At 42.0% G+C, this 20,000-nt stretch overlaps 3 non-coding genes across 3 annotated transcripts in view; all 3 read left to right on the top strand.

The window, feature by feature from the left end:
* Positions 1-14,608: 14,608 nt before the first annotated feature.
* LOC137646173 (small subunit ribosomal RNA) lies at positions 14,609-16,511 on the top strand. The gene has a single exon (XR_011045429.1). It is a non-coding gene; the product is annotated as a small subunit ribosomal RNA (ribosomal RNA).
* A 377-nt stretch (positions 16,512-16,888) lies between these two features.
* Positions 16,889-17,048, top strand: LOC137646159 (5.8S ribosomal RNA). The gene has a single exon (XR_011045417.1). It is a non-coding gene; the product is annotated as a 5.8S ribosomal RNA (ribosomal RNA).
* A 1,083-nt stretch (positions 17,049-18,131) lies between these two features.
* The window catches only part of LOC137646180 (large subunit ribosomal RNA), a 4,369-nt gene continuing 2,500 nt past the window's right edge, over positions 18,132-20,000 (top strand). The window contains exon 1 of the ribosomal RNA XR_011045434.1: positions 18,132-20,000. This exon is cut by the window's right edge and continues 2,500 nt beyond it. This is a non-coding gene — a ribosomal RNA (large subunit ribosomal RNA).

The raw sequence follows: 20,000 nt of genomic DNA, 5'->3' as shown, positions 1-20,000 counted from the left end.
TAAATACATGGTCAAAGCATACCTTGGATAAATACACGATCTAGGCATACCATAGGTAAATAATTTACACGGTCTAGGCGTGCCGTGGGTAAATCCACGATCTACGAAATCCAAGAATCAAAACACAATCGCTAATAAAATAAAAAAAAAAGTCTTAATAACCACAATGGCATCTAGGCCTATGTGAATCATATCTTACCCATGAAGGCAGCGATGAGAGAAAAGTAACACAAGAGTACTGTCACAATATCCTTTTTACTCTAGCGTATTTAACTCTGCAATACTTCCTTCCCTTGTTCATTTGCCCTAATCAATTCGCTCAAACAACTTTTAAATTTTCAAAACCACCTGCACAAATTTACGAAACGTCTTCACACTATCACGATTCAACTTGAAATGCGAATTCAACGACGGATAAGTAAAGTGCTTACAATCAAAACTAACAGTTGCCATTTAGTCTTTTTAAAATGCACTATTACTTGATGATGAAGAATGTGTTATATTTGGTAAGAGACATAAAATGCAAATAAAGCTAGCCTTCAGAATTAAATTCATTACAAAAGCAATATATGCTGAACCAAATAAAAATGGCCGAGTAAATTTTGCATTTCATAATTTCATACGAGAGATCATGACGTAATCTCGGGAGTTGGGACTTGAAATGTTTACAAATGCACCTGGGTTGATCTAAGCCCTTCATAGCGGTACAGTACCTACTCGGCAAGCCTGTTTACTGATATACTAAACACTTAACGTGGTGCGATATCAAATGACCCATTATCTTATTCTCGTTTAGCGATACGTGAATACACTAAGACAATCAGGATGACTTGTCAGCTTGCTCTAAACGAATTTTAATTGTCTATTAATAGATTGTTCAGATAAAAGCAGAACACGGGTTCTTGCCGTATAAGTAGAAGTATGTTCACCTACAAAGCATGTATTGATAAATCTTCCACTGCTGTCAATGTAAATTTATTATTATTATTATCATTAACATCATCATCTAAGCTACAAATTCAAGCAATAGCTCAAAAACCAAACGAAGCTGTGTTAAACCTTATAAAATATGTTTTCAAGTTCACCAATGACTCGCACATATATTTTAAAGACTTCCTTGAATAGTATTAGTAAATTTCTATCGTCCATATTCGAAAATCACATCGTGTCCAATTAATAACAGAGTTAAACGGTCTAATTGCCAGTTGCCGGCCAATACATCTTGTGGACATACCCTGGTCGATTATCTTAGCTGTCACGATACGTTCTCTCTCTCTCTCTCTCTCTCTCTCTCTCTCTCTCTCTCTCTCTCTCTCTCGTACTAATAATAACACTTGTTCCCCCAGACGTAATGGCACTCGGACCAAGGGTGTGACAAATGTGAAAAAAGGGAAATTTCTTTAAAACAAAGACCGGTGGCATTTCCTTTTCGTGGGGCGAGATCCTTTGGACTTTATTAGTAGTGTTCTTGTATCATTCTTGTTTAGTGTTAATGCTTTGAACGTTTTTCCTTTTCTTAACGAAAGCGTCTTCCGTTAGCATTTGCGTATGCCCTTTATTTTGACATATCTCCACAATTATAAGGAGTGGAGGGATTGATCAGATGAATTACTTATTCTTAATAGTTTCCGTTATCTTTTATCTGTTACTCTCATTCTTTTCCTTCTTTTCTGTGTGTTGCTTTTTATTATCTCATTTAAGCATTTACCTCATTTGGAATTGATCCCTTACATGATGCAAACATTTTGATTGAAATTTATAATAATAACTTAAGTGTAACTAAATCCAACCGCTTTTTTGGCTTGATTTAGCGTCGCACAGAGAGAGAGAGAGAGAGAGAGAGAGAGAGAGAATCGCTTAAATTCAAGTGTCTGGGTATTCTTTTATATGAATTATTCTCTCTCAACAACGATTTTCTGTAAGATGTTAGGCTCATGTATAGCACGGAGAGAGAGCGAACGTTTCGAAATTTATGAACATTAGACTAATTGATAATATAATTAATGCGTTTTCGGTTATTTATTTTTCATCTAAATTGGCGTAACTTATTGAATTAGTGGACCCCTGCAACTTTTATATCGATTACATAGATTCTCACACCATCGACAATTAAAATTTTAGGTAGGATCCGCTCACTCTTGAAAACGAGATTTATTGTTAACTACTAGTTGCTGGTGAAAATTCTCTCTCTCTCTCTCTCTCTCTCTCTCTCTCTCTCTCTCTCTCTCTCTCTCTCTCTCTCTCTCTCTCTCTCTCATATATATATATATATATATATATATATATTATATATATATATATACCAAAAAAGACCCAGGCCTACATGGCTGAGGAGTATGAAGCGCGAAGTAGGAGATGATGAATGGAGAAGTATTGAATAAATAGAGACGACTGGAAAAATCTAACCGAGGCCTTTTGCGTCAATAGGCGTAGGAGAGATGATGATGACGATGATGATGATGATGGTGTATATACATACATATACCAAAGGCACTTCCCCCCAATTTTGGGGGGTAGCCGACAACAAGAAACAAAACAAAAAAGGGGCCCTCTACTCTCTACGTTCCTCCAGCCTAACCAGGGATTCAGCCCAGTTCAGCTGGTACTGCTAGGGTGCCACAGCCCAACCTCCCACATTTCCACCACAGATGAAGCTTCATACTGCTGAGTCCCCTACTGCTGCTACCTCCGCGGTCATCTAAGGCACCGGAGGAAGCAGCAGGGCCTACCGGAACTGCGTCACAATCGCTCGCCATTCATTCCTATTTCTAGCACGCTCTCTTGCCTCTCTCACATCTATCCTCCTATCACCCAGAGCTTTCTTCACACCATCCATCCACCCAAACCTTGGCCTTCTCTTGTGCTTCTCCCATCAACTCTTGCATTCATCACCTTCTTTAGCAGACAGCCATTTTCCATTCTCTCAACATGGCCAAACCACCTCAACACATTCATATCCACTCTAGCCGCTAACTCATTTCTTACACCCGTTCTCACCCTCACCACTTCGTTCCTAACCCTATCTACTCGAGATACACCAGCCATACTCCTCAGACACTTCATCTCAAACACATTCAATTTCTCTCTCTCCATCACTTTCATTCCCCACAACTCCGATCCATACATCACAGTTGGTACAATCACTTTCTCATATAGAACTCTCTTTACATTCATGCCCAACCCTCTATTTTTTACTACTCCCTTAACTGCCCCCAACACTTTGCAACCTTCATTCACTCTCTGACGTACATCTGCTTCCACTCCACCATTTGCTGCAACAACAGACCCCAAGTACTTAAACTGATCCACCTCCTCAAGTAACTCTCCATTCAACATGACATTCAACCTTGCACCACCTTCCCTTCACGTACATCTCATAACCTTACTCTTACCCACATTAACTCTCAACTTCCTTCTCTCACACACCCTTCCAAATTCTGTCACTAGTCGGTCAAGCTTCTCTTCTGTGTCTGCTACCAGTACAGTATCATCCGCAAACAACAACTGATTTACCTCCCATTCATGATCATTCTCGCCCAGCAGTTTTAATCCTCGTCCAAGCACTCGAGCATTCACCTCTCTCACCACTCCATCAACATACAAGTTAAACAACCACGGCGACATCACACATCCCTGTCTCAGCCCCCACTCTCACCGGAAACCAATCGCTCACTTCATTTCCTATTCTAACACATGCTTTACTACCTTTGTAGAAACTTTTCACTGCTTGCAACAGCCTTCCACCAACTCCATATAACCTCATCACATTCCACATTGCTTCCCTATCAACTCTATCATATGCTTTCTCCAGATCCATAAACGCAACATACACCTCCTTACCTTTTGCTAAATATTTCTCGCATATCTGCCTAACTGTAAATATCTGATTCATACAACCCCTACCTCTTCTAAAACCACCCTGTACTTCCAAGATTGCATTCTCTGTTTTATCCTTAATCCTATTAATCAGTACTCTACCATACACTTTTCCAACTACACTCAACAAACTAATACCTCTTGAGTTACAACACTCATGCACATCTCCCTTACCCTTATATAGTGGTACAATACATGCACAGACCCAATCTACTGGTACCATTGACAACACAAAACACACATTAAACAATCTCACCAACCATTCAAGTACAGTCACACCCCCTTCCTTCAACATCTCAGCTTTCACACCATCCATGCCAGATGCTTTTCCTACTCTCGTTTCATCTAGTGCTCTCCTCACTTCCTCTATTGTAATCTCTCTCTCATTCTCATGGTGTATATATATATATATATATATATATATATATATATATATATATATATATATATATATATATATATATATATATATATATATATATTCTTACGTTTAAATATCTAAACGATTAACAGAAACCCCACAAAATTCGCGCCAACACAGCTGCAAACTAGCCAGCGTTCTCAGCCAAACACATGTTGGAAAATGTTTCCCTTTTTGACGGGTCGTGACTAGAGCTGCGTTAATGTCACCAAGCGGTGCAACTGCAGGTGTCATGAACTGAGAAAACGTGGAAAAAAAAATTGTGTTTAAATGGGTAAACATACACAGAGTTAACAGGACGAAAAATATTAGGTTTGACATTTATCTCTCAACTTGTTTAAATCTCTCTCTCTCTCTCTCTCTCTCTCTCTCTCTCTCTCTCTCTTACTAGCAAAACTACAACCCCTAGATCTCCAACAGGGAAAGCAGTCTAGTTAGGAATGGAATTAAGACGATAGAAAATAAACTATATCGAAATAAATAGAAAATATAAACTAACTTGAGATTAGTAACAATGATAAAATAGATCAATCATATATACACTATAAAACAAGACTTATGAGCACCTGTCTAACAGAAGACTTTTATTCTTGCCGGTACATTTATTATTATCATTATCATTATTATTATTATCATTATTATTACTATTTTTATTATTACTATTATTATTATTATTTCTAGCTAAGCTACAACCCTAGTTGGAAAAGCAAGATGCTAAAAGCCCAATGGCTCTAACAAGGGAAAAATAGCCCAGTGAGGAAAGGAAATAAGGAAATGAATAAACGATAGGAGAAATAATATACAATTAAAATAAAATATTTAAAAAAATAGTAACCATATCAAAACAGATATTTCATATATAAACTATAAAAAGACTTATGTCAGGCCTGTTGAACATAAAAACATTTTCTGCAAAAGAATTATTAATTATAAAGAACAATCTTAGAGGGTCATTACATCACAAAATAACCTACCACAAAAAGATTCGTTTGACCAAAGGGATAAAATCAGAAAACGTATTGAAGTGACAAATGTATAACAAAATGAGATAAATCAACAATGAAATAAGATGTAAATTCTTACATAAAGAAAGGATCTTCACAACCTCCTGAGCACCAGCATAAAAATACACTGTAATGGATGGAAGACCATAAATAATCATTTTAATACTTTTGATTATAACTTTAATAACTACAAAATAAGTGACAAACAAAAATTTAAAGGCCGCTCACGAATGGCAGAGGCAAGGGACACTGACATTGCTTTAACAAGCAGGACAATGCTCTAGAGACTGACTATATATATATATATATATATATATATATATATATATATATATATATATATATATATATATATATATATGTATGTATGTATATATGTATCTATCTATCTATCTATCTATCTTTATATATATATATATATTTTATATGTATGTATCTGTCTATCTATCTATATATATATATATATATATATATATATCTCTATATATATATATGATTAGCGCCCAAGGGCCATTCCATGCAAGCTAGGACCAAGGACGGTCAGGAAATGGCTGCTGATGACTCAGCAGATAACCCTATACGCTCCCACAACCGCCATCCTTTACTCATGAAAGGTGATGAGGTTGCAGCCACTAAAGTAACTGACGAGTTAGAGTGGCACTCGAACCCCAGTCTGGTGATCACCAGACAGGGACGTTACCAATAGGCCACCACAATAGTTATAGTAATGACGACGCTTCAGCCGTTATTGATAGTTCCCTCTCTGAAATGAAGATCACTGAAACATGGCATAACATAGTACCCCCTCAGCGATGGTTTTGAATTATATTAAAATCGGTAAAAATATAAACCATAATTTCTCTAGGAGGTAAAAATCCAAAGAATAACTAATGTTGTCAAGACATGGTCCATCTTCTAAACTTTAATTTTATAAGAACTTTATTTAACAAGAGCTTAAACAACTACTTTTAAACAGAGAGAGAGAGAGAGAGAGAGAGAGAGAGAGAGAGAGAGAGAGAGAGAGAGAGAGACTTATGTCAGCTTCTTCAACATAGCGAATTTTAATTCAAGTTTGAACTTCTGAAGTTCAAAATATTGCAAATATTGTTTTCTATAGACATTAAGCACTAAAAGAGTATCATTTAGATCTTCCCTTTGCTCTTCCTTTTTTATCTTTCTCTTATGAAGAACCGAACCTTATAATCTACGAGGAAGCAGACAAGTGGAAACTGAAACTAGGGCAAGGAGGGTACACTCAGGCACAGTATCTAATTTCTCTTCCTCTTGTTTTGTTAGTTTTTTCTATAATTTATATAGGAATTATTTATTCTAATGTTACTGTTCTTAAAATATTTAATTTTTCCTGTTTTCCTTTCCTCACTGGGCTATTTTCCCTGTTGGTGCCCCTGGGCTTATAGCAGCCTGCTTTTCCAACTAGGGTTGTAGCTTAGCAAGTAATAGTAATAATAACAACAACAACAACAATAATATTAATAATAATAATAATAATAAGGAAATTTAAAGAGGCAAAATTGCCAGCCTCAGCAGTTTTCAAAATATATTGAAACTACCGCAAAAAAATTCATCCCTATTACGCAAGTACTGACCGCTTCAAAGATTCTGCTATACTCACCGATCGCTCCAAAGAATCTCCTATACTCATCGACCGCTTCAAAGATTCTGCTATACTCACCGATCGGTTCTCCACCACCTTAGTATCAGGCGACGATGATTCTACCCCGGCCGGAGGCGGATTCCCCAGGTGGGGAGTATCAGAGTTCGATTGTGCATCTGGCACTCCAACATTTGTTTCCGTGACTGAGGGAGATGTTTCGGAGACGTTCTCCATATCACGAATTAATTCGCGAACTTTTCTTTTAGAGATAACTGAAATTTGTCGACGCTGATTTCCTTTAAAATTCAAGAGTAATTTAATATTTTAGAACATTTTTTTTATAAAATATGCTATTAACAATTGAGCGGCTTGGTATATTTTCTATCTTATATTTCAGAGTAATTTAATGTTTTAGAATATCTCTATATAAGAAATGCTATCAATAATTGGGCGACTTGGTATCTTTTATATCTTTTATATTTCAGAGTAATTTAATGTTTTAGAATATCTTTACATGAAATATGCTATCAATAGGGCGACTTTGTATATTTTAGATTTTGTATGAGGATGAAAAATATGTTTTTTGAAAGTTTCTTAATATTTTAGAATACTTTTTTTTATAAAATATGCTATCAACAGTTAAGCAACTTGGTATCTTTTAGATTCTGTATGAGGATGAAAAATAAGTTTTTTGTAAGTTTCTTAATATTTTAGAATATTCTTATATAAAATATGCTTTTAACAGTTTAGCGACTTGGTATCTTTATCATTCTGTATGAGGATGAAAAAATATGTTTTTGTAAGTTTCTCTTCCTTCAAATAGTGGACTTAGCATTACTTGAACAGGATTGTATAATGTATAGTTATTCAATCTACATTACAATTCTATCTTTATAATATTTGACAGGTATCAAACTCCTTGTTATTTCACTTTCCCATACATATACTTGAAACAGGAAATGGATAAAAGAGAAATACTCCGAAAAGCATACAGATCAAAAAATGTTAAAGGGGACGGGAAATATCCTATAATTCAAATTAATCATTCATCAAACGAACTTTATTCTTTTATTTTTCCTTATTCGATATTTAAGAAAAATTGCGACGAAAATATCCTACCATAATCATTGATGTATAATTAGAATCCCGCGTTAAAGGATATCTCTAAAAAGAGAGTGGAGAAAATTTTTTTATTTCTATGATCTGTATTGAGCTATTTCTTTTATTTCCTATTATTTTTCTCAGCTTCATGTACGAGAATTTTATTCTCATGAGGCTTGCTTGGCAAGCCCGTAGCATTTTAAGCTGTATTTTTATGGATAATATTAGTGCAATTTATATTGATCGGTCAGTGATCAAGAAAGCAAAGGGTGAACTTTGACATAAAAATACCAAGACGTGTGTAAATACGTATATATATTTATATATATACACAAATATATTTGCATATATACATTTATGTGTATATATTTGTATATCCAAAAAACAACAGGGGAAAATTAAAATATTGAATTAATCCTGACAATTTCTTATTTGAGGAATCAAATACGAAACTAGTCAGTATTCACTCCATATTTTAATTTTTCCCGTTTTTTTTCCGTTTAATCATCACGTGTTCATGTAAAATTTACCAATATATATATATATATATATATAAATATATATATACTGTAGGCCTATTATACTATACTGTATATATATATATATGTGTGTGTGTGTGCATATGTATACACATTCATATATATATATATATATATATATATATATATATATATATATATGTACTTACAGATACATATGCATGTTATAAATGTAGGTATACATGCATATGTATAGACATGTATCTATACTTACACACACACAGGACACATAATATATATATATATATATATATATATATATATATATATATATATATATATATATATATATATATATATATATAGACAAGACAGACACAGATAATACAGTAGATAGATGTATATATGCGTTAAAGTTTAAGTGTTATGAAAGACGATGCAAGGCAAAGGTGCCAGATGAGAGATTGGCATCGGCGTTGGCACTAATGTGGTGATATATTTGTTGTAATCTACAAGACGAGGGTTATTAATTATATCATCCAGACGCTTCGTGGGCAGGATGCTTCTTGAGGTCTTGCCATCTGTTCTAATCTATTACAATGGATAATATACTTGGGAAGAATAAAATTGATAATGAAATGGACACTCAAGTTAGATTATCCAATATTTATGAATTTCTATTAGTTGATATTGATATTGAAATGGACACTCCAAGTTTGATTATCCACTATCTAAGAATGTCTATTAGTTGATATTGAAATAGACACTCGGTTATGTGAATGGAGTCAGACTATCCAATATTCATGAATTACCATGACAATTTACTAATTAAATTTTCTCAGTCCATGTGGTTAAAATTAATTTACCTATTATCTAAACTGGTAAACTTTAGCCGTTAAAACGGTAAAAATCCTGGAATAAATGTTGCCAGGCATTTACCGTTTTTAAACGGAAACATTAACGAAAAGGAGTGATATTACGGTCACCAACCCGTAAAAGATGATAACAAAGTAGGGTAAACTGAAATACGGCTGAGAACAGTATATTTTTAAGGAGAATTTCCGATTAAAATTACGGGTTTTTTTTTTTTAAGTGTATCTTTGCTCGCTTTAAACTAGGAAGAGGTGGTACAGATGCGGACGAGGAGCTGCGGCAGCAGTCTAGTGGCTAGGCGGGGCGTCCCAACAGGGGGAAGCTAAGTCTGCAATTGCAGGCATTCGCGTTGGCCGACTTGTGAGGCCGACAATTATCTTTTTGAGTTGGCCCAGCCAGTCAGTCAGTCAGTCAGTGGCTGTGGAGTGCTCCAAGCCATTCAGTTCAGTTCTGCCGGATATAACAGTCATGAAGGAGGTGCCAGGGACGGGAAAGCACTCCCGCACCCATCGAGACTCCTGGCAGTGAACTAGACGTTGCGGATGTCTGGGCAGCGCGCACGCACGCACTTAAGCCGTGCCAAAGTAGCCGAGAGAGGGCTATTGGTTGGTTAGTACTAAACCACCTTATTTCCAGGATTCATGTAGGGCAGTGCAATAGCACATGCTCAATGCAGCACTAAGAGCCCAAAGAGAGAATGTATTGTGGTAGAGTCTGCGACTCTATGTTCACCTGGGCCGAATCCTTAGCAGCAGCAGCAGCAGCAGCAGCAGCAGCAGCAGCAGCAGCAGCAGCAGCAGCAGCAGCAGCAGCAGCAGCAGCAGCAGCAGCAGCAGCAGCAGCAGCTTGAAGTGCACGAGTGCCTTCGAGAGCAAGCACCCAGCGTACCGCCGGCTTTGCGAGACAAGTAGGGTTGCTGTGAGATGTATGCATTTGGTAGTTGTTTGCACGCGTGGAACTTCGGATGCTGTGGCTTTTCCCCAGTCTGCGGCGGCGGCGGCGGCAGCAGCAGCGGCAGCGGCGGCAGCAGCAGCAGCAGCAGCAGCAGCAGCAGCAGCAGCAGCAGCAGCTTGAAGAGCATGATCGCCTTTGAGAGAGAAGGCAATGCTTTCTTGGTCGCACGAGTGCCTTCGAGAGAGAGAGTAGAAGGCAGTGCTTCCTTGGAAACTGTGAGAAGGCTGGATCCTCTGTCCGGGCCCCGTCTGAACCCAGAGCAGCAGCAGCAGCACGATCGCCTGTGCAACATGAGCCAGCGTGTGTACAGATGTATGTTCTTGGTAGTAGGTCGCTGGGCAACACCTGTCTTTTTCATAATGAACACCTGTACACTATTTTACAAATGTTCTTGCTTCTTCTTCGTAAGCAACATCTGTCTTTTTCATAATGAACACCTGTACACTATTTTACAAATGTTATTCCAGCAACACCTGTTTTTTTTTAATAAATAATAAATAATAACAAATGATAATGATACATAATAAAAAATAATAATAAATACTTATGATAAGTATTAATGAATAATAACAAATAATAATGATACATAATATAAGATATTAACAAATATTTATGATAAATAATATTAAATAATAACAAATAATAATGATACATAATATAAGATATTAACAAATATTTATGATAAATAATAATAAATAATAACAAATAATAATGATACATAATAGAAAATATTAACAAATATTTATGATAAATAATAATAAATAATAACAAATAATTATGATACATAATAAAAATATTAACAAATATTCATGATAAATAATAATAAATAATAACACATAATAACAAAATAATAGAAATGAATAATGATAATACTATATAAGAATGAATAACAATATATAATAATGATTAATAAATAGTAACAATAATAAATAGGAATAGATAACAATAAATAACAACAATTAATAAATAGTAATTATAATAAATAATAACAAATAAAAAAACAATAATAAGGATTTATAATAAATGAATTACAATAATAATGAATAATAACAGAAAAAAATAATAAAAAACAACAATAATGACTTATAATAAATGAAATATAATAAAATATAATAATAAAATGCATCAGTTGCTTGTCAAATGATAATGCAGAAGTTAATCCGAGTAGTGTCTATACACTATTTTACAAATGTTATTCCTGCAACACCTGTTTTTTCGTAATGAACAGCTGTACACTATTTTACAAATGTTATTCCTGCAACACCTGTTTTTTTCATAATGAACACCTGTACACTATTTTACACATGTTATTCCTGCAACACCTGTTTTTTTCGTAATGAACAGCTGTACACTATTTTACAAATGTTATTCCTGCAACACCTGTTTTTTCGTAATGAACAGCTGTACACTATTTTACAAATGTTATTCCTGGAACACCTGTTTTTTTCATAATGAACACCTGTACACTATTTTACAAATGTTATTCCTGCAACACCTGTTTTTTTCGTAAGGAACACCTGTACACTATTTTACAAATGTTATTCCTGCAACACCTGTTTTTTCGTAATGAACAGCTGTACACTATTTTACAAATGTTATTCCTGCAACACCTGTTTTTTTCGTAATGAACAGCTGTACACTATTTTACAAATGTTATTCCTGCAACACCTGTTTTTTTCATAATGAACAGCTGTACACTATTTTACAAATGTTATTCCTGCAACACCTGTTTTTTTCATAATGAACAGCTGTAACACTATTTTACAAATGTTATTCCTGCAACACCTGTTTTTTTCATAATGAACACCTGTACACTATTTTACAAATGTTATTCCTGCAACACCTGTTTTTTTTCGTAAGGAACACCTGTACACTATTTTACAAATGTTATTCCTGCAACACCTGTTTTTTCGTAATGAACAGCTGTACACTATTTTACAAATGTTATTCCTGCAACACCTGTTTTTTTTCACAATGAACACCTGTACACTATTTTACAAATGTTATTCCTGCAACACCTGTTTTTTTTCGTAATGAACAGCTGTACACTATTTTACAAATGTTATTCCTGCAACACCTGTTTTTTTCGTAATGAACAGCTGTACACTATTTTACAAATGTTATTCCTGCAACACCTGTTTTTTTCATAATGAACACCTGTACACTATTTTACAAATGTTATTCCTGCAACACCTGTTTTTTTCGTAAGGAACACCTGTACACTATTTTACAAATGTTATTCCTGCAACACCTGTTTTTTCGTAATGAACAGCTGTACACTATTTTACAAATGTTATTCCTGCAACACCTGTTTTTTTCATAATGAACACCTGTACACTATTTTACAAATGTTATTCCTGCAACACCTGTTTTTTTTCGTAATGAACAGCTGTACACTATTTTACAAATGTTATTCCTGCAACACCTGTTTTTTCGTAATGAACAGCTGTACACTATTTTACAAATGTTATTCCTGCAACACCTGTTTTTTCGTAATGAACAGCTGTACACTATTTTACAAATGTTATTCCTGCAACACCTGTTTTTTTCATAATGAACACCTGTACACTATTTTACAAATGTTATTCCTGCAACACCTGTTTTTTTCGTAAGGAACACCTGTACACTATTTTACAAATGTTATTCCTGCAACACATGTTATTATTATTATTATTATTATTATTATTATTATTATTATTATTATTATTATTATTATCATTATTATTGTTGTTGTTGTTGTTAACCCATGATTGAAATAAAAAAATCGCTGGCGGGTGTGGCCCTTTCGTTGGTGTTAAGCATTATTGGCCCTGACATATATGTAGGAGAAGGTGCTCTCCAAGTAAAAAGTGAAATTTTGTATGAGGTCCCCATAGAGTTTGTATTTACACGAGGTTGAACAACTCTAAGGAGCTAGCCTACCAGATTTAACCAAAATTTCATCTCTCCCTGAAAAGTAAGGGTTAGGTGGCCTTCCAAGGCAACCTAGACGGTAAATTGATGGATACTTGGTCAGAAAGTGTAGTTTGGGTCCTTACCCCATGAGTGAAATCAAAAAATCGCTGGCGGATTCGGCCAGTGCGTCGGTATTAAGCATGATTCTTCCTGACATATATAGGAGAAGGTTCTCTCCAAGTAAAGCCTGGAAATTGTGTATGAAATTTCCGTAGAGTTTTTTTTTACGTAACTATACGAAATTTCTCATTTCTGTGGCTGAGGGCTTGATAAAACCAGGGCAAACGGTGAGAAAACCAAATGCTTGCCTGGTTTTCAATGTAGAATCCCTTGTTGTAAGCATGCAGAGCCCCAGAACTGAAAGAAACACGGACCATATCAGGGGAAAAGAGCTTGTGAACTTGTGGAAGTTTGGGAGAAAATTTGGAGAAACAAGAGGTGTCCTACTTTTTGTGTAGAAATGGCGTGGAGAGGGCAGTGTATCTGTTGGGGAGAGTGGCCCTTTGGTTGGTGGTAATGTCCATTGCTCCTAGTAGTTGTGGCCATGTGGAATCCTTGGTGAGGGTTGCACATCCTAGGAACTGAGAGAAAAACATGGACCATACCACGGACCAAGGGCTTGTTGTGGTGAAGGTGAGGGGTGCCTGGTCCTGTGGTTCAGTGTGGGGTGTGTGTGTGTGTGTGTGTGTGTGTATGCCTCGTGAGAGGTACAATAGATCCACTGTTGTGGCCCGAATAACGGTAAGGTCGTGGAGTCAGTGCCAAGTCTCTCGTTAGCCTTGGCAGGCAGACTGTGGTTACCGCAGCTGCTGATGGCTCCCCATGCGACCGGTGGCAACTGAGCGTCGAATTCGTTCCCTTGTCCGAGCGAGGGTTGACAATGTAGGAGAGCGATGCGGGGGGGCCCTTGAGAGAGAGGCCTTCCCCTGTGTCGTGTCTCTGAGAATGAGAGGTGGGTCTGGTTTAGCTCTGCTCAGACCAGCCAGCGATGAGACAATGTTCTTGTCGCTGGCCAGCAGAGTAGAGTTGACTGGCCTCCTGTTGGAAAGTACTTAGAACTTGTGGCAATGAAGGGTTCCGCTTTGCTTGAGAGAGAGCAGCAGCAGCCCCTTGATTCAGAGATAGGAGAGCGATGGAAATAGGCCGGGCTCCTGCCTGACCCGTGTCCGAACTCACCCGTAGTAGCTCTGCAGTGGCAGCGGCAGCAGCAGCAGCAGCAGCAGCAGCCGTCTCGTCTTTGGGAGAGAAGGCGGAGGCGACGGGATGCAGTAGGACGCGATCTTTGGGACGTGGATCCCGGCCTTTAGACTGAAAGATTAAGTAAGCAAACTACCTGGTTGATCCTGCCAGTAGTCATATGCTTGTCTCAAAGATTAAGCCATGCATGTGTCAGTACAGGCCGCTCTAAGGCGAAACCGCGAATGGCTCATTAAATCAGTTATCATTCATTTGATCCAAACCTACTACTCGGATAACCCTGGTAATTCTAGAGCTAATACGTGACCATTACAACTCCGACTGGAAGGGAGGAGTGCTTTTATTAGTTGAAAACCAAGCGGGCCTCGGTCCGTTCAGTTTACTGTGATGACTCTGAATAACTTTGTGCAGAGGGCACGGTCTCCGCACCGGCTCCGTATCTTTCGAGTTTCTGCCTTATCATGCTGTGGATTGTAGGCCATGCGCCTACAGTGGCTGTTACGGGTGACGGAGAATCAGGGTTCGATTCCGGAGAGGGAGCCTGAGAAACGGCTACCACATCCAAGGAAGGCAGCAGGCACGCAAATTACCCAATCCCAGCTCTGGGAGGTAGTGACGAAAAATAACAATGCGGGACTCTTCCGAGTCTGCGTAATTGGAATGAGCACACTTTAAATCCTTTAGCAACAACCAATTGGAGGGCAAGTCTGGTGCCAGCAGCCGCGGTAATTCCAGCTCCAATAGCGTATATTAAAGTTGTTGCGGTTAAAAAGCTCGTAGTTCGAGCTCAGTTCCGGACTGGCTGGGGAGGTCACCGCCCGGTGCTTCCCCGTCAGGCTCCGAACAGCTTCCGTGAGTGGAAGCCAAGCCGGTTCTGCCGGGGTGCTCTTCACCGAGTGTCCCGCGCGGCCGGCCAGTTCACCTTGAATAAATGAGAGTGCTCAAAGCAGGCTACTCTCGAATACAATGCCCGAATGTTACCTGCATGGAATGATGGAAGATGATCTCGGTTCCATTTTCTTGGTGGTGGGAGCCAGAGGTAATGATAAAGAGGGACTGTCGGGGGCATCCGTACTACGACGCGAGAGGTGAAATTCAGTGACCGTCGTAGGACGAACAACAGCGAAAGCATTTGCCAAGAATGTCTTCGTTGATCAAGAACGAAAGTTAGAGGATCGAAGGCGATCAGATACCGCCCTAGTTCTAACCCTAAACGATGCTGACTAGCAATTCGCCGTCGTTATTCCCATGACGTGGCGAGACGCCCCCGGGAAACCTCAAGTCTTTGAGTTCCGGGGGTAGTATGGTTGCAAAACTGAAACTTAAAGGAATTGACGGAAGGGCACCACCAGGAGTGGAGCCTGCGGCTTAATTTGACTCAACACGGGAAACCTCACCAGGCCCGGACACCAGAAGGATTGACAGATTAAGAGCTCTTTCTCGATTTGGTGGGTGGTGGTGCATGGCCGTTCTTAGTTGGTGGAGTGATTTGTCTGGTTAATTCCGGTAACGAACGAGACTCTGGCCTACTAAATAGTGGACGGGCGTTTTGGTGCATGGGCCCCGTTCGACACAGTCTTCTTAGAGGGATGAGCAGCGAGTATAGCTGCAGGAGATTGAGCAATAACAGGTCTGTGATGCCCTTAGATGTCCTGGGCCGCACGCGCGCTACACTGAATGGGTTAGCGGGTTGTCCTTCTCCGAGAGGAGCGGGGAAATCGCGTGAAAACCATTCGTGATAGGGATTGGGGCTTGCAATTGTTTCCCATGAACGAGGAATTCCCAGTAAGCGCAAGTCATCAGCTTGCGTTGATTAAGTCCCTGCCCTTTGTACACACCGCCCGTCGCTACTACCGATTGAATGATTTAGTGAGGCCTTCGGACTGGCGGTCTTGGACTGGGGCGGCGGGTTTCTCCCAGCAATGGGGTTCCGCCGACTCGCCTGGACGGGCCGGAAAGATGTCCAAACTTGATCATTTAGAGGAAGTAAAAGTCGTAACAAGGTTTCCGTAGGTGAACCTGCGGAAGGATCATTACTGATGGATGGCTCGGCTGTGCTGCCCTGGGGCGCACGGAGCCAGATGGAGAGCTAGTGTGGGGCTCTAGAGGTGGTTTTTGGTGGAGGGGGGCAGTCAGTACAAAGACGTCTCGAGGGCTGTGGAGCCACTGTCGTCCGCGTCGCCAGAGAGAAGGAAGAGGCGGCGGCGCGGTGCGGCACGCTTCAGGCGGGGTTACGCCGCTGGCCGGAGACGACGTCGAGCACTACTGTCCCCGTAGTGATGACGGTCGGAGAGAGAGAGAGAGAGAAGCACGGCCGTCGGAGGAGGAGGGCCCGCCGCGCTGGCATGTCCGTGGCGGGCCGTGATGGAAGTCACGCTTAGCCCATGTTTTTGTAATAATTTCCAATTTGAACAACTTCTAATGGTGGATCGCTCGGCTCGTGGGTCGATGAAGACCGCAGCAAAATGCGTGTCGGCATGTGAATCGCAAGATTATGAGATGCATCGACCAGTTGAACGCACATTGCGGCGAGGGCACTGACCAGTGTCTTCGCCACTCCCGGACGAGTGTCTGTTAAGCATCCATCCCGGTGAAGGGTATTGCTGCGGCAGGCCCCGGCTGGCAGCGGCGCCGAGTGTGCGGCCCTCAGAGAGAAGGGGGCCGGCCGGAGGCGCGCGCCGCTGGAAGGGGCGGGCCGCGGCTACCGTGAGCCGTGGCGAGATGGGGATGTCGGGCCGGCGCCCACTATTTTTGTGGGCTGGCGGTCCGTTCCCTCAAGTGTGAAATGTCGCCGTGTCCCTGGACTGGGGCCCCGTTGCTGCTGTCCGGCTGGCTGTTCCCAGCTGGCGGCGGCGGCGGCGGCGGCGGCGGTGGCCCGGTGTCTGGGACTACGGTGGACGATCCTGCTCTCAGGTGAAGAGAAGCAGAGGCCATCCAGGGTACCTATCCTGAGTGCCTAAGCAGCGTTCGGGTCTTGTCCCGGGTCATGTTTCGTGGCTTCGCGAGAAGGAAGCAGCATCTGTTTTGAGTGCCGGGCTCACGGCCAGCTCCTCCTGCCATCTGTGTCTGTGCGAGAGCAGAAGATGGAAGGACGAAGGGCCGGGGCCGCTGGTGCACTCGGGCGGGTGACGAGACTGGCCTCATCCCGACAGAGAGCAGTGGGTCGAAGAGAATCATTTTCTTTCGAGCGCTGCTGGGAGGGACCCCGTCCGTTGGTGCGAGGGAGGGAGGAAGGAACGAACGAACGAAGGTGAGCTGTTGTCCGGAGGACGAAGCGGGAGAGAGAGCCTTTTGATGAACGGTGCTGCCCTTGGGAGAGAGGGTGCCGTCGACACGGAGAAGCAAGCAGGTGGCGCACCAGCAGCAGCAGCAGCAGCAGCAACAGCAGCAGCAGCGAGTAGTAAAGCAGCTACGGCTACCGCCTCCCCTGCGCTGCCCTGGGGAGCGGTCACCGCCGGACGGACGGACGGAGTCCTTGCGAGAGAGGACGACGACAACGTCGGTCTAGCCGCTCTGCCTGCCTGCCGCTGGCTGCAGCAGTCGCCTGCACTCCGAAGAATGAAGGCCCCCTCCTCCGCCTCAGAATCCGAGGACGACGCCGCTGGCTGATCCGGACGTCCTGCTCCGTCTGGGCCCTGGAAGGCGCAAGTTTTTGAAGACCTCGTCCGCGGGGAGACAACCCGCCAAATTTAAGCATATTAATAAGCGGAGGAAAAGAAACCAACCGGGATTCCCCGAGTAAGGGCGACTGAAAGGGGACCAGCCCAGCGCATAACCTCGCGGTCCTGTCCGGCCGTCGAGGGGTGTTGCGTTTCGGTGGATCCGTACCGCTCGAGCTGCTCACCGCCTAAGTCATTGCTTGAATGCAGCCCCGAGGAGGGTGGTAGGCCCGTGTGGCGGCGCCTGTAAAAAGGTTTTAGGCAGCTTGGGCGGAGGGGTCTTTACCGTAGAGTCGGGTTGCTTAGTACTGCAGCCCTAAGTAGGTGGTAAACTCCATCTAAGGCTAAATACTACCACGAGTCCGATATTTGACAAGTACCCGTGAGGGAAAGCTGAAAAGGACTCTGAAGAGAGAGTTCAAGAGGACGTGAAACCATTAGAAGCTCAAACGGGTGGAACCGTGAAGGTCGAAAGAGGGGATTCAGCTGGCGGGGTGCGGGCGGCAACCGCGGTTCAAGTTGCTTTTCAGTGAGAGGACCCGGCGACGCAGTTAGTTGCCGCGGCCCCGTGGTTGTCGTGCCGCGGCCTGCGGGCTTATTTCTCCCTCGAGTAGAGTTGGTGGCGACCCGCTGCTTAGGCTCCGAGGGCCGTTTCGGACTGGTAGCCCGCGCCTTGGCGCGGGTGATGACCGACGACGGTACTGACCGGGCCCGAGCGGCGGTCACTGCAAGGAGGCCGCGGAGAGAAGAATGCGGCCTCTCGCCACCTGAGAGTGATTGGTAATCCACCCGACCCGTCTTGAAACACGGACCAAGGAGTCCAACATGTGCGCGAGTCTAAGGGTGATCTAAACCCGGAGGCGAAATGAAAGTGAGCTCTGTTTTGGGCAGGCCGATCCCCTGTCTGCCGAGGCCTGTCGGGCCAGCTAGGTTGAGAGAATATCCTGGGCTGGTACCGGCGGTGCCTGGGCGGGCGGCCCGCCGCAAGGCGGGAGTTGGGGCGCAGGCCGAGGACTTGGCGTAGTGCGGCCCGGGGCACGGGGGGCTCTCGGGCTCCCTCAACCCGTGGTCCGCCGCCAAGTACCTGAGAGCGCAGCCGTTGGGACCCGAAAGATGGTGAACTATGCCTGGTGAGGACGAAGCCAGAGGAAACTCTGGTGGAGGTCCGAAGCAGTTCTGACGTGCAAATCGATTGTCAGAGCTGGGTATAGGGGCGAAAGACTAATCGAACCATCTAGTAGCTGGTTCCCTCCGAAGTTTCCCTCAGGATAGCTGGCATTCGGAGAGTTGAGTTTCATCCGGTAAAGCGAATGATTAGAGGCCTTGGTGGTGCAATGCCGTCAACCTATTCTCAAACTTTAAATGGGTGAGACGTGGAGCTTGCTTGAGATGTGAAGCTCTATGATGCAAAGAATCAGAGTGCCTAGTGGGCCACTTTTGGTAAGCAGAACTGGCGCTGTGGGATGAACCAAACGTACGAGTTAAGGGGCCTAAAGGAATGCTAATGTAGACACTACGAAAAGGTGTTGGTTGCTATAGACAGCAGGGCGGTGGCCATGGAAGTTGGAATCCGCTAAGGAGTGTGTAACAACTCACCTGCCGAAGCAACTAGCCCTTAAAATGGTATGGCGCTCAAGCATTCTCCCGATACTCGGCCGCCGGGGCACTGTTTTTGGCGCTGAGAGAGGCGCTATGGAAGCCCCGGCGAGTAGGAGGGTCGCAGCGGTGAGCGTCGAAGGGACTCGGCGTGAGCCGGCCTGGAGCCGCCGCTGGTGCAGATCTTGGTGGTAGTAGCAAATAATCAAGAGAGAGCCTCGTTGGCTGATGTGGAGAAGGGTTCCATGTCAACATCAGTTGAACATGGGT

The sequence above is a fragment of the Palaemon carinicauda genome, chromosome 8 (genome assembly GCF_036898095.1).
Source record: "Palaemon carinicauda isolate YSFRI2023 chromosome 8, ASM3689809v2, whole genome shotgun sequence".
Classification (NCBI taxonomy): Eukaryota; Metazoa; Arthropoda; class Malacostraca; order Decapoda; family Palaemonidae; genus Palaemon; species Palaemon carinicauda.
This window is presented reverse-complemented; position numbering and strand designations above follow the sequence as displayed.